The sequence below is a fragment of the Castor canadensis genome, chromosome 8, assembly GCF_047511655.1.
Source record: "Castor canadensis chromosome 8, mCasCan1.hap1v2, whole genome shotgun sequence".
Taxonomy (NCBI): Eukaryota; Metazoa; Chordata; class Mammalia; order Rodentia; family Castoridae; genus Castor; species Castor canadensis.
Window position 1 is genome coordinate 49,205,959 of NC_133393.1, and position 15,881 is coordinate 49,221,839.

The 15,881-nt window shown below is 38.0% G+C and overlaps 1 protein-coding gene across 3 annotated transcripts in view; it reads left to right on the top strand.

Moving 5' to 3' along the window:
• The window catches only part of Lyrm4 (LYR motif containing 4), a 153,601-nt gene that overhangs the window by 67,531 nt on the left and 70,189 nt on the right, over positions 1 to 15,881 (top strand). The window contains exon 3 of one of the 3 annotated variants that reach the window (XM_020151424.2): positions 1 to 3,419. This exon is cut by the window's left edge and continues 27,400 nt beyond it. The exons of the other annotated variants lie outside the window; for them this stretch is intronic. The gene's annotated coding sequence lies outside the window, so the exon portion shown is untranslated. Of the gene's footprint in view, positions 3,420 to 15,881 lie in introns of those variants that run through there. 3 annotated transcript variants of the gene reach the window in all.

Below are 15,881 nucleotides of genomic sequence, written 5' to 3' on the forward strand. Positions count from 1 at the left end.
TTCATTGGACTTAACTGAAAATCATTTTGTTGATTACACTAGTTTGGATTTTTCTTCTCATTTTTGACATGATTGACATTAATTCAGAGGAAATTCATTTTAACCTTTTGGAAGTTATGTGAAGGGAATTATGAGGCATTAAAAAGTTAATCGTTTCACTGATAATGTGTGTCTTTGACTGTGTATAAATTACAGCACAGTTGAAAAGAGGAGACTGGAGTATAACTCAGTGGTAAAACACTTGGCTTAGCATGTGCAAGGTCCTGGGTTCAGACCTCAGCACTGCAAAAAAATAAACTAGATAGACCAGCCTTACATATATATTCATTTAGATTAGAAGTTTTCACTTAAATACTTTAACTACAGCACACTCAAAGAACACTAGTATAGAGGGAGGCCCCGTGTTCCGTTCCACATGGGGTCTGGCTGTCTGCTTCTGCTAATTCACAGTCATGCTTTTATCCTAAGGAAATTTCATTTTCAACCTGCTCTTGGCAGGCTCTTAGTTGATCCAGATTATCTTTTTGACACTATCCCCATTATTGCATTGCTCCACAGTTCTACATTCTGTATAATGTTCTCCAATCTGTATGTTATGATTAAGAACCATATGAGAATTTCTACATCCAGGTGACTTCAACTTCCTTGCCTTGGAGGGCCTATCTATTTACTCCAGTAACCCTCCTTTCCAGAATGGCCTTTAGTTTAGTTTAGTTTAAGAAGAAAATTGAGTAGTATCAAGGCTTTTCTTCATACTTTACTCTAAAAAACTTTTGATGATTCCAAAAAATAAATTGACCTTCAAAGGATGAAACTCTGCCAACAGAGACAATATGCAAATGAATATGTGAGTTACTCATTCAGTAAATATTGCCAAGTGTTCTCCTAGACACCAAGGATATTAAAACAAAGAGACAACAGTAGTCCCTGCTCTTTAGCTACAGACAATCTTGGTGGGAGAGACAGATACTCACATTAATTAATTACATAAGAAAAAGAAGTGGTGGCATGTGTGGGTATAGTGGGAGTCAGGATGAAGAGCAGACTCTTTTTTTTTTTTTTTTTGCAACACTAGGGTTTGAATTCAGGACCTTGCAATTACTAGGCAGGCACTCTACCACTTGAGCCATGTCCCCAGCCCCGCAAGTGACAACCTTGAGGACTATGTGAGGCCTACTACTAGAAAACTCTCTCTTCGTTTCATAATAATCACTTCTGGTCTCTGTATAAATGCATCTGATCTGACTTGTGTGTAAGAGTCCAAAATGACACTATGACAGTGCGATAACTTATTCTTTCACCTCTCAAAACTGTACAGAGAAAATAGTAAATCAGAGTATTTTGTGACTCTCGTTGCATCTTGAATTTTGGTTAGTCATTGAAATTACCTGCCATATGAACATATTTGACAGCTGTGGCTAAAAGAATTAAAGAAGCATCTTAAATAAAATTCCTCAAGCCAGACCAGCAAGACAAAAATAAGCCCTAACCAAGCATCCTTCACTCAAGTGATCATTGTACAGGAGCTTGTGCACACAATAGTCAGTACTGGGAAGGGACCATCCTGGAGAGCCAGGGTAGGATTTCTGGTCAGTTGATCTAGTTCCAAGTAATAAAAAGGTTTAGAAGTAGGACTCCTCTAAAACATGATTATCCCTGACCTCCCTTGCATTACTAGGAAAACTCCTGTCTTCCATCCTTAAGAGCCCATCAACTTGTGTCACCTGAAAAAAAATCTCTAATAATAAAGGACTGAAAATGCAGCTCAGTGGTAGTGCTAAATTTACCTAGTAATGCCCAAGGCCCTGGGTTCAATCTCCAGTACTGCCAAAAGAAGAAAGATGCTAAATAATAAAGAAATGTAAGGTTGAGGAATTTACTACACTCATCTGTGACTTCAGCAGCGGTTGCACCTGTTAAGAGAAGAGTTCTTTTAAACACACAAGAAAAAGATGGGAGAGTTTGGTAGTCCTTCAGTTCTTGATGGAGTCATCAAGTTAACACTTTAATATATTTCCCCTTCATCCTGTCATTCTCAAGTTTCTTACATATTTGTGACATTTATACATTGAGATATTCTCAAAGAGCCAGCAACCCTAAATAGAATGAATGCTATTAAAAATAAGTTTTTTTTAAAGTATTGAAAGAAATGTGCTTCTTTGTGCAACACAGCTCCTATTATGTGATGGGCAGCTGGAGGAAATACGTGAATCTTTCAGGAGGAATACCATAGCCTCCATGCCAATATAGATAAAATTAGATTCTCCCACTTTTGGAGTTCTGAGATTCACTTTCAGCAAAACTTTGAACTGTTGCAAAAGAAATTTGTAATCAGCTGTCACTATCCTTCTTTCCATGATGAAGGGGAAATTTCTTTTCAAAAGCAATTCTGTCAGATGATAACATAAGTACACTTCTTTGGTGCTTCAACCCTTAGGCAAGTAATAGCTAGAAGTATTTCCAAGCCATGCTGCTTGTCAGAATACAATAAAAGCAGCTCCATAATCTGAGGAGCTGCGGAACAGGCTACAGACATGTGAGTGCTCTGTTCTTGTAGCGCAGGTAAAGCGTACCCAGGAGGGGCTAACAGACAATGGAATTGATAGCCTAAAAGAAGCCATTTCAGGAACTTTCTTAGCATTCCACAGTCAAAAATCTGTGTAATTTTTGTGGTTCAGGAATTGTGACCTTGACTTGGTAGTGACAATATAGAATGTTAGCCTCAGTTGGAGAGACCAAACCCCTGTGGTAACTCATCTGGCTGGGTTTGGGACTCCCCTGGAGCCCTCACATAAGTCTGTTGCCTAGGCCAGGAACAGCTGCAACTGCTGACCAGAGCATCCACATATGGTCTCTTCTTGTGGCTTAGGCTTCCTCACATCATGGCAGCCCCAGAGTAATCACTCTTATAGGGTAGTCAGAACTCCAGAGGAGAGTATGCTAGAAGACAAGGTAGAGCTGGATGACCTTTTGTCATGTAGCTTTGGTAGTTACAAAGTGTTGTTTCTGCTATATTCTACCGATCAAAGCAATCACAAGTTGATATTAAAGTAGTTGGAACATAGACTATCTCCTTTCAATGGGAGGACCATCACAAAAGTTTGTAGTCATGTTTTAAAACCATTACAGGGCCCAGGCATGATTGTTCATGCCTGTAATCCCAGCTATGCAGGAGCCTTAGGTAGGAGGATGGGGTCTAGGCCAGCTCTAAAAAAAATGTAAGACCCTATCTGAAAAATAACTAAAGCAAAAACAAAAAACAAAAAAATGCTGAGGGTGTTGCCCAAGTGGAGTAGTGCCTGCCTAGCAAGCATAAGGCCCTGAGTTCAAACTCTAGTACCACCAAAAATAAAAAACAGGAGCAGATCCCCCTCCTTAGAGTGGCACTAATCCTTTTGTCCTGAAATCCTCAGAAAAATGGTCTTTCTTAATTCTTTTTCTCCACTGCCACCATCACTATCCAGTTGAAGAATAAGAGTCAAGGAGTTCCTTCCCACCCATTACCTCTCGAATCCATCAGTCAGGCAGGAAAGAGAAGAGTGACATCAGCATAGGTAGAAATGCAAGTGAGTGGAGTTGAGACTGACTGGATGGCTTTTGTGTGTTTTAAAGAGAATGGCTGTTAGTTCAACCAAAGATAGAAATGAAGACTGTTTCCAGATCTTCCCATTTTAGTGTGAAACTAGATTTTTGTTTAAAATTAGCAACGCACTATTAAAAGTATGCCATGGCCCAGCCAAAGACATTTGTCCTGTGGACCTTTCTGTCTTTGTACTGGCCCTGAGCTCCTCTTGCACAGGGCCAGAACTCATAAAACAAGACAATATTTAAGATCATGTATTTATATTTTTCCACAAAAATCTGCACACTAGGGTCTGGAATGCCACTCCTTTACTGCTTGCTTTAAAGAATTTGCAAAGCAAGGGTCTGAGAATCTAGCTTCTCAATAAGTGCAAGGCATCCTTCACCTGCACATGAATGAACAGCTACATTTTAGTGCATTAATTATGTGTATGATCTCTTTAAGCTTAATTGGTTGAGGAGCAGACCTTTCATGATTAGCTGTATAAAATGAAAGTTTCCAATTTGAAGCTAATGCTGGCTTATATTTTATATTCTCAACTTTTCTCAATATTTTTTAGAATTCAAAACTGTCTAAAGCATTACATCTGTTTAAAAGAGAAATGAGATAATAAATATTTTTATTCCCCTTAATTTAGTATTGTGTACCTTCCAACAATCAATTACAACCTTTATTTTGTAAAGACAAAATAACAAAGAAAATAAAGCGAGTAGTTGCCCAAGATAAGATTTAAGAAATCATCAAGATTTATTTTTCCTCCTGTGTCCTTGAACTAATCACTAATTTTTAAATAACCCCTTCCTTCTAACAAAGAATGTCCCAGTGACACCAGACAGGATGAAACACACTAAAAAAAGAAACCCTTCATTTTCATTTTTGAAATTTGAGTCTTTGTGAAAATGTCCCTGCCTCTAGTTCTATTCATTATCACCTCTGGGTGAAGCCAGGAGTGGGGAGAAATTAATATATTCCCTATTTTAACCACAGTAACTGATTTTAAAGGTGACATTATCCTTAGTAACATGGCAGATGCCACATAGGAGTAAAATTAGTGGGTTTTCTCTGTGGAGGTGATATTGTAATAATTTTTCAATACTCTGCTATGCTCTCACTATAAGATCTAAACACGATCACCTGCTGTAGAAGACTGTTTATTTCTCCTTTACCCTAACTTGGGGCAGAGGAGGTGGTGAACAGTAGAGAATATTTCTAAGAGAATCTTCTAGGGGAGCCATGGGGCCCGACAACAATGGAGAGCTACATAGGAGACAACAGTTTGCATACTGGGTCACAGTTCTCTTCTCAGAGAATCCTGGAACTCAAGACAAAAACAGGTATTAGTAGTCATGATCCCCCACCTACCCTGCCCTTGGAACAGCACACTTCCCATGTGTGCTTATTCCTCAGCAATTAAGGCTGAGGACAATCTAAGACAACTTCATATTGAAAGCAATTCTGTCTAACCTGCATTAAAGCAGGTTGCTACTATATTTTCAAAATTGATGCTTTACTGGATGACTTTTTATCAAATAAATTCATCTTTTGTATACATATTTAAAGATCCCTACACTCAGGAAAATTGACCATAAAAGTGATAAGCATACAGTTAGCACTCAGTAACTAGGAACTTTGTAAATAGAAAAGGCTGAAAATTCAAAATAATATACATTTATAGTCACTAGCCATTCTGTTCAATAGCATAATTTAGTTGAATTTCAAATGTGTTAATATGTTACCACTCATTTAAAAGAAAAAGATTGTGATTTTACACATTATATTTAACTTTTTTAAATGTGGCATCTTTAATGTAGTTATTTGTTCTTATTCTATGACTGATTCACACCTCATGGTTCATTAGCCCTACACATCTTGAGAACGTACTTGAATGTGCCACTACACAGGTTAGAACTTTGGGCTAGCTAAAAGGTAGCCAGAGAGAATCTTGCAAACAGAAGGTTTTAGTTCCTTGATAGACAGCATGTGTAACAGTGTGGAGATATCTAATTGGTATGTTGATATTAACAAACATGTTATGGCACAAAGCAAGAGAAATTTCATTATATCTTGAGCAAATTCATAGTGAAAGAAACAAGGGCAAATGGTTGAAAACAGCCATAAAATACTCTATTACATGTCTGCAGAAATCATTAGGCAGCAATTAAAGAGTTGTTATTAATGGCTTGATTCACTTGGGGAGTGAGTCATGTTTCTATAATGCACATTAAGGCAATGATACCATTAAAAATGGTATTTTTAATGTAATCAGGGCCAAAACCAAACATGTCTTTCTGCATAATTAGAAAATGGATTTATTGGCAGTAAAGAAGCTATCCAGCTTGACTCTAAATCACTTGTGGAAGTTTTTATCTTGTCACATTGAAGAGTAAAACATAACGGATGTTACCCTATAGGTCTCTGAAGTGATGTCATATTGTTTTATTTGGTATATTTTGGAGAGCTCTGGGGAAGGGGTGAAGTGATTCTGAAAAATCATCAAAATTCCATTGTTAAATAACCATGGGTAGCTAACTAGTTTGCAAACTCTGCAGGAATAATTTTAATCTCACAAGTGCTTTAACGTGTCTCTTTAGAATCAATGTCGGGGTTTTTACTTTAAGCATGAGAATGATTTCTGGTGCATGTGTTATTAAACAGATGAGGCCTGTTTTGCCAACTACACAATATGCCAATCTAGAGCCATGAGCTTTTAAAAATGACAGTTTATTCACAAGGTGGCGATAGAATCCCCAACTCACAAATGCACCTCCCCAAAAATACGACTTTGGGGCTATTTATAGAATAAAGAAACAAGGTGGTGTGAGTTGTGGGGAAAGGTGGTTGGAGGTAAGGAAACTGAAGTAAATAACTATGCACATGTAATCAAAGTTCACAGCTCTTCCTAGGATATGTGTTCCAAAAAGGGTGGCACTAACATGATCTCAGGGTAACTGTTTTGGCCCTCTGATGTCAAAAGGCTATCTCAGCAGTTCCCAGTGCACAGTTGTTGGTTCTAATCTGCTTGAGCTAGACAAGGCTATCACCAGATTCCTGAAAAGCAGCTTAAACAGTCTTTACCACAGTGACCATACATCAGTGATGTTGTCTATAACTTCTTATCAACTAAGCAACTTCTAAAAAAAATCATTGATGAAAGCAAGGAACTATAAGCACATGAAGCTGGAAGGTTTATCCAGGGTTACTCTCAGGTGCACACATTTGTTGCCTATGTGATAGGCAGCCTGGTATCAGTGACGTTGAAGAGTCCTTCAGCTCACTTCACAGAGGGGGCTTTCAACCTCACAAAGCCAGAAGATCAGGATCATGAGCTGCTCAATCCTAGGGGAGAGAGACTTTCCTTGCATGTCTTGCCTTGCACAATAAGGTAAGAGCTAGGCAGTGACTGATTCTAGCTTCCAAGTAAAAACACTACTCATGGAACTATTCTCATCCTTTTTTTTTTTTAATTTATTCATTCATTTATTTATTTATTTATTTATTTATTTTATTCATATGTGCATACAATGTTTGAGGTCATTTCTTCCCCTCTTCCCCCCGGCCTCCTCCCTCTCCCCCCCCCCCCCTCTACCCGGCAGAAACTATTCTGCCCTTATCTCTAATTTTGTTGAAGAGAAAGTATAAGCAATAATAGGAAGGACCAAGGGTTTTTGCTAGTTGTATGCTCATCCTTTTTGATAGTCCAGGGCTCCATCTCCCTCAAAAGCATTTAGAAATGCACTAGCAAATCCTTTGTCTTCTGCTTTTTTGTTTGTAGGCTTTCTAGAAGTTATTGTTCTTCAAGTAATCATCTCCCATACAGTAGTAGTCTGTGTCTTGGCATACTTTCCCAGCATGTTTCCACTGTTAGCTTTCAGATCACTTGCCACCCTTCTAGGTAGGCCTGTGACTGGGTTGTCTGTGTGTCTCCAGAGTACCATTTGGAGATAGGGAGGCTCCTATCTGCAGCCTATGGTGTGTGTGTGGAGAGGACTCTGTATTTTGCTGCCAGAAATGCTCTTAAAGGACATGGCCAGAGCCACAGGCTCAGCAGGCCTGCGCACACACCACACAGTTGGCATGGGTGTCATTGTTAGCTTTTTGGACTCTCTTCCTTTGGAGTGGCAGTTTACAGTGTTCTCTACTAAAAACGGATGACTCCTGAGGTAGGCTTGTCCCACTTACTCTTCCCTTATCCTTTCAACCTACAATAATAATAACAATTTAAAGATGCTGTGTAAACCTTCCATGTTTGATCTCAGCACCTGCAATGACAGTGGCATTAAAAGCTTGACAGTTTGCCCATGAGTTTCCATCACTCAGAGGTACTTTGTCACTTTGAGCCATTCCACCAGCCCTTTTATTTAGGATGGTTTTTTTTTTGTTTTGTTTTGTTTTTTTGAGATAGGGTCTTGCGAACTATTTGCCCAAGGCTGACTTCAAACCTTGATCCTCCTTATCTCTGCCTCCTGAGTAGCTAGGATTACAGGCATGAGCCACCGGTGCCCAGCTCTTTGTCACAATTCTTGACTCCTAAAATGTTCGTACAGGTACTTAACAAGCATCAGAAGATGATAACAACTATTTATTGATTCTCATACCAAGACTGGAGAGTTTAAACTTCTTCATTTATTTTTGATTTTTCAAACATCTCCTGGATGTGTTTTAGCCTTCAGTATTCCTCCTTCCACCCCAACCTAGCCACCCAATCATCCTTGCTTTGTTTCTCAGCTGAGAGGCATATCTATGGACTGGAATAGATCTTCCAAATACCAGATGCTGAATGGCTTTAATGATTCGTACTGGTAGATGCAGAAATGGAAAGGATGGAAGACTTTTGTGAAACAGCGTTTCAATGTTTTCTTGACAGGAAAGGAGAGTTAGAGTGGAAACAAGACAGGGATATAATCATGTTGATGGATGGTGAGGGATTTTGTTGGCATTGGGAGGATTGGTTTAAGGGAAATGTTGCCTTTTTATTACACAAATAATCCATAACCTTTGTAATAATATTTGAAGGCAAAAAATTGTTCCTACTCTTTTAATCATGAAATAATATTATTTTCTTCTATTTCCTTCAAGAATGTTAGCTTCTACAGACAGATGCATAAGAATGCATGTTTTTTCATTGAATGGGGAGTCCTACTTATCATTGATAACTTAGCTTTATGAATTCCTCATTTAAAGTTAACATTTCCAAGTCAGTAATTAATATAACTATATCATCATTTTTAAGAGGACACACAGGGTACTTACTGCTCAGCACACTAGCCATTAATTATGTAACAAATCTCCTAGTATCAAACTTTAGACTCCAGTTTTTGCTACTTTAAACAATGCTGTGATGAACATTTTTGTCAGTAATATAGCTTTGGTCACTTACCTGCCTGTTCATTTAAGATAGATTGCTGGAAATAGAATTGGTAGGTGAACATATATATCCAATATAAAAAGATTTTACACTTGCCCGATTTGGAAGAAAGGGGCATGTGTTTGATTTTAATATTCTACACGTGGTACTGCTTAGTATGCTAACCATCATTTTTGTATTTGGTCCCCTGAAACACAACTTTGACAGTCTTTACCACAATGACCACACCAGAGATGTTACGGATAGCTAAGCTACGTAAGAGATTAGGTGAAATCCTGTGAAAAATTGATGGAATAAAGAAACAAGATGATCTGAGGCATGGAAAAAAGGTGGTTGGAATAAGGGAAATGAAGTAATTGGCAGTCTGAAGGTGATTGGATGAAATACTGTTACTTACATGGCCATATTGAAAAGAAATAAGGAAAGAAAAAGAAAAATTTTTTCCATGCCTAGTAGTATGTTGACTCAAAGACCTTTCATGAATCTCACTTAAGCATTGCATAGTCTCTTGAAAAATGCACATAAGTGTATTTCAAGGAATTTGCTAATTCCTAAACCTGATCCATGGACTCTTTGAGTTGTACCTTCTTCCTGATTATTGTTTTTTCTTTTTAAGTATTATTACCTTCATGCCATTTTAGACTTTTGTTTATAGATTATATTAGACTGTTATAATAAAGTATTACTTCTGTTCCACTCTAGTAAATATTTTAGACTCCTTTCTTTATAGAGTGTATTAGACTCTTATAAAGTAGTATTGATACTGAGAATGAAATCATTCTGCAAAGAAATAGAATGTCTCTGTTAAATTGGCTGTAACGGGCTGGGAATGTATCTCAGTGGAAGAACACTTGTCCTGGGTTCCATCCCCAGCACCGACCTCCAACAACAAAAAGTAGAGATCTATCCAAGATTTATTGGAGCCATTTGAGTGAGGTGATTTCAACTATATAGAATGTGATGGTCACATCTTTCACTTAACTGAATCTGTTTATGTGTTTTCTCTGCTTTGAGAATTTATGCTGTTGAATACCACTGACCTCCTTGGTATGGCCAAAGCCAAACTCATCAGTTTTCTTTCAAAACATAGCCTACCTCCTTGCATCCAAATAGCTGTTACTAATACCACTGTATTCCCAGTCACTCATGGTGGACACGTTAGATTCAACATTAGATTCTCCGGAGAAACAGAACCAGTAGAAGGGGTGTGCATGCACATGGGCAGAGGGTAGAGATGAGAGTTAAGGAATTGGCTGCCAAGACCTATAGGGCAAGTTAATCGGGACACTCAATACCCAGAAGATGCCAGTGTTTCTGTTTAAGTCCAAACATACAAAGAAAAAGTCAATGCTCTTAGAATGTGTTAGGCAAGAAGATTTCTCTCTTAGTAGATCAGCCTTTTGGTTTTATTTAGGCTTTGAATTGATTGGATGAGGCCCACCCATGTCAGAGAGGGCCATCTTCTTTTCTCAGAAAAACCCAAAATAATCCTTGTCCAAATACATTGATGCCCCATGGCCCATTAAGAGGACAAATAAAATTCACCAACACATCCAGCCTTTTACTTATTAATGGATGAACAAATGCCTTGAGGCTTTCAGAATGGTGGCAGAAATCAGCAAATAGTCATGCATATAATTGTACATTACAAATTACAACCCTAGATAGGAAACACTTTTTCAAGGTTTTAGTTAGCAGAGAAAATGGGTATAGTGTGGAGGTAAGAAAATAGGTGTGTATTTCATATCCAGTCATCAGTATGTGCAAGTTTCCTATTTAGGAATTTACCCACTAAAATTTATTTGTAACCTCAGTTCTACTGTATAGTTATACTCATGGCTATGCCATTACAAGTACCATTAAAATTTCTTGTTTTTAAAAGGGCGACCTGCTTGAAGATGCTCTTCTGTGCCCAGATGAGATAGTTTGGTTTGGTTGAAACAGTCTTGCTATTATGTAGCACAAGCTGGCCTTGAACTCCTGATCCTTCTGATTCTCCTGAGTACTGAGATTATAGGTATGCACCACTATGCTCTGCAAAGAATCAGAATGTTTTAGGGATTGTTATCATCATTGTTGTTTTTCCAGTGCTAGGCTTGGAACCGAGGACCTCACATGTGCTAGCAAGACCACAGAGCTACAATCCCAACCCTTGTCTTAAGACTTTTTTTTCTACTAACCTGATGGTATTTGTTTTGTGGCTTAATATGAGTGACTTAGAGTAGTTTGGGGTGTTTTGGGTTTCTGTTTTCAGGGTTGGGGGTTGAACCCAAGGCCTTGCACATGCTAGGCAAATGCCTTGCCACTGAACTGCAGCCCAGCCCTCAGAAGAGTTTTTTGCCTATGCTTTTTGTTCTTGTGTCAGTAGATTCCTTGTGGTTTGTTCTGGCAAGTTTGACCTCCCCATAGAATTCCAAAATGACTAGATCTGACTGTTGTCCTATAAGTGATAAGGTTTGATATCAAAGCAAGAAAAAAACAAAAGGGACTGGAGGTGTGGCCCAAGCAGTAGAGCACCTGCTTTGCAAGTACAATGCCCTGAATTCAAACCCCAGTCCCTTTTCTCCCTCAACCTTCTTGCTTTTTTGGTTTTGTTTTTGTGGAGACTCACGAATTTCTTTTTTTATTCAAGTATAAACCATTATTCATTATTCCTTTCTGTGTTCACATTGTCCCACATTTGCCAGTGGGAACCCTTTCATCCAATTCCTGTGTCCCTTTGTCATGGCCCCATTAGTTTTTGAGAACCTCCTTGGTTTATGGCACAAATCTTTTTTTCCTTTATCTCTTTCCATGATAAAATTATCTGTCATATTCTATCAATGGCTATAATGTTTCAGAAGAGCTAAGTATTTTAAACAGGCATACAAAAAAGGTATACTCAATTCCTAGCTAAAAATAAAATGCAGTGTATTTCTGCAGAAATAGATTTCTTGATTAGAACCCAGCTGCTAATAATCCAAATAAACAGGCATTCCTGCCAATAAAGAGAGAGCCATTAAGAAATCTGTGACTTGGAAGACAAAAACCACTTGATCATCTCAATAGATGCAGAAAAAGCCTTTGATAAGATCCAACATCATTTCATGATAAAAGCTCTAAGAAAACTAGGAATAGAAGGAAAGTTCCTCAACATTATAAAAGCTATATATGACAAACCTACAGCCAGCATTATACTTAACGGAGAAAAATTAAAACCGTTCCCTCTAAAATCAGGAACCAGACAAGGATGCCCACTATCTCCACTCCTATTCAACATAGTACTGGAATTCCTAGCCAGAGCAATTAGGCAAGAAGGAATAAAAGGAATACAAATAGGTAAAGAAACTGTCAAAATATCCCTATTTGCAGACGACATGATCCTATACCTTAAAGACCCAAAAAACTCTACTCAGAAGCTTCTAGACATCATCAATAGCTATAGCAAAGTAGCAGGATATAAAATCAACATAGAAAAATCATTAGCATTTCTATACACTAACAATGAGCAAACGGAAAAAGAATGTATGAAAACAATTCCATTTACAATAGCCTAAAAAAAAATCAAATACCTAGGTGTAAACCTAACAAAAGATGTGAAAGACCTCTACAAGGAAAACTATACACTTCTGAAGAAAGAGATTGAGGAAGACTATAGAAAGTGGAGAGATCTCCCATGCTCATGGATTGGTAGAATCAACATAGTAAAAATGTCGATACTCCCCAAAGTAATCTACATGTTTAATGCAATTCCCATCAAAATTCCAATGACATTCATTAAAGAGATTGAAAAATCTACTGTGAAATTTATATGGAAACACAAGAGGCCATGAATAGCCAAGGCAATACTCAGTCAAAAGAACAATGCAGGAGGTATCACAATACCTGACTTCAAACTATATTACAAAGCAATAACAATAAAAACAGCATGGTACTGGCACAAAAACAGACATGAAGACCAGTGGAACAGAATAGAGGATCCAGATATGAAGCCACACAACTATGAGCAACTTATCTTTGACAAAGGAGCTAAAAATATACGATGGAGAAATAGCAGCCTCTTCAACAAAAACTGCTGGGAAAACTGGTTAGCAGTCTGCAAAAAACTGAAACTAGATCCATGTATATCACCCTATACCAAGATTAACTCAAAATGGATCAAGGATCTTAATATCAGACCCCAAACTCTTAAGTTGATACAAGAAAGAGTAGGAAATACTCTGGAGTTAGTAGGTATAGGTAAAAACTTTCTCAATGAAACCCCAGCAGCACAGCAACTAAGAGATAGCATAGATAAATGGGACCTCATAAAACTAAAAAGCTTCTGTTCATCAAAAGAAATGGTCTCTAAACTGAAGAGAACACCCACAGAGTGGGAGAAAATATTTGCCAATTATACATCAGACAAAGGACTGATAACCAGAATATACAGGGAACTTAAAAAACTAAATTCTCCCAAAACTAATGAACCAATAAAGAAATGGGCATGTGAACTAAACAGAACTTTCTCAAAAGAAGAAATTCAAATGGCCAGAAAACACATGAAAAAATGCTCACCATCTCTAGCAATAAAGGAAATGCAAATTAAAACCACACTAAGATTCCACCTCACCCCTGTTAGAATAGCCATCATCAGCAACACCACCAACAACAGGTGTTGGCGAGGATGCGGGGAAAAAGGAACCCTTTTACACTGTTGGTGGGAATGTAGACTAGTACAACCACTCTGGAAAAAAATTTGGAGGCTACTTAAAAAGCTGGACATCGATCTACCATTTGATCCAGCAATACCACTCTTGGGGATATACCCAAAAGACTGTTACTCCAGAGGCACCTGCACATCCATGTTTATTGCGGCACTATTCACAATAGCCAAGTTATGGAAACAGCCAAGATGTCCCAGCACTGACGAATGGATTAAGAAAATGTGGTATCTATACACAATGGAATTTTATGCAGTCATGAAGAAGAACGAAATGTTATCATTCGCTGGTAAATGGATGGAACTGGAGAACATCATTCTGAGTGAGGTTAGCCTGGCCCAAAAGACCAAAAATCGTATGTTCTCCCTCATATGTGGACATTAGATCAAGGGCAAACACAACAAGGGGATTGGACTATGAGCACATGATAAAAGCGAGAGCACACAAGGGAGGGGTGAGGATAGGTAAGACACCTAAAAAACTAGCTAGCATTTGTTGCCCTTAACGCAGAGAAACTAAAGCAGATACCTGAAAGCAACTGAGGCCAATAGGAAAAGGGGACCAGGAACTAGAGAAAAGGTTAGATCAAAAAGAATTAACCTAGAAGGTAACACCCACGCACAGGAAATCAATGTGAGTCAATGCCCTGTATAGCTATCCTTATCTCAACCAGCAAAACCCCTTGTTCCTTCCTATTATTGCTTATACTCTCTCTACAACAAAATTAGAGATAAGGGCAAAATAGTTTCTGCTGGGTATTGAGGGGGGGAGCGGGAGGGGGTGGAGTGGGTGGTAAGGGAGGGGGTGGGGGCAGGGGGGAGAAGTGAACCAAGCCTTGTATGCACATATGAATAATAAAAGAAAAATGAAAAAAAAAAAAAAGAAATCTGTGACTTGGATTGTTAGTATATGAGATCCTTTTCCATGATAGCAGGAAAAGCAAAGTGAATTATATGTTTGATTTAGAATGTAAAAACATTCATCAGACAAGTGTTTTTATAATTTATGCTGCACACTAAGTGCTATTATAGCTATAAAAGGAGAAGATGCTGTTAAAATGGCAAAAGAAGGTGAAACAAGTTGAAAAATACCTATTTTTAAAAAGTAAATACATGATAATGTACTTACTAGGGCTACAAGAACTATTAGGGGAAGAGAAAGGGCATAGAATGTGGAGCAGTGAGTCAAATTCAAGTGGATGCAGCATTGACCTCTGTGTTTTTATAGGTCGGGACAACACATTCATAGAACAAGAATGAATGTTCTTGCTAACGGTGACTGTCTTTAGAAAGGAGAACCAGAGAGATATGAGAAAAGGAAACTTAAACTTTTTATTGTATACTTTTCTGTGCTTTAAATTTTTTACCTTGTCCATATGTTACTTTTGCAACAAAAAGACTAATTTAAGATTTGTCTTATTAAAAATGTTTGAACCAATGTAAAAGGGTGTCTATGTCAACTAAATAAAAGGCATCAAGCCCCAGCATAGGCTGGTTGGATTGGATAGTGAGAGTAGAGTTAACTGATCTTTCAGACAACAGGGACTGCTCTAACCTTGTGGTAAAAGTAGGTGTATTTTAGGAATATGAACTTAGAGAAAAACAACTTAAACATACACCAAAAAGTTGCTTTGCTGTTATACAGGAGAATCACAATATGATTTTTAATATGAAGCTTAATTCTAGTTTATTTAAAATACACGTTGGGGTTTTTTGTTTGTTTTTGAGTGGGACTGAGGTTTGACCTTAGGACCTTTTGCTCACAAAGTAGGCGGTCTACCATGTCAACCATACCTCCAGTCCAAAAATATTTATCCTTGGTAATTTGTCTAAGGGGAAAATAGCACCTCTTGTAATTTTTTTTTGCAGGTACTGGAGTTTGAACTCACACTTGTGAGGCAGGTGCTCTACAGCTTAAGCCACACCTCTAGCCCTAGCCGTAATTTTATAAGCAGTGTCATTGGAATATGTCTTTTGAATAAGGAAAGGCATAGTTGTGGACTCCTTTAGAGCAGTTTATTTTAATCTACCATTTGTAATTCTCAAGAATTAGCATCTTGGCTTCTACCACTGCCATTTTTTTAAGTAACCCCAAAACTAAATGGTCATACATTTATTTTAGGAAGTAATCACTTCTAGAGGGTCAACAGTACTTTTTGTCAAATTCTAATTGTATTATCATTTGGACAGGATGCCCCCAAATGCTTTCTGCAGGTTCATCAGCCTTGGGCTTAAATATTGGGCTGCTTTCA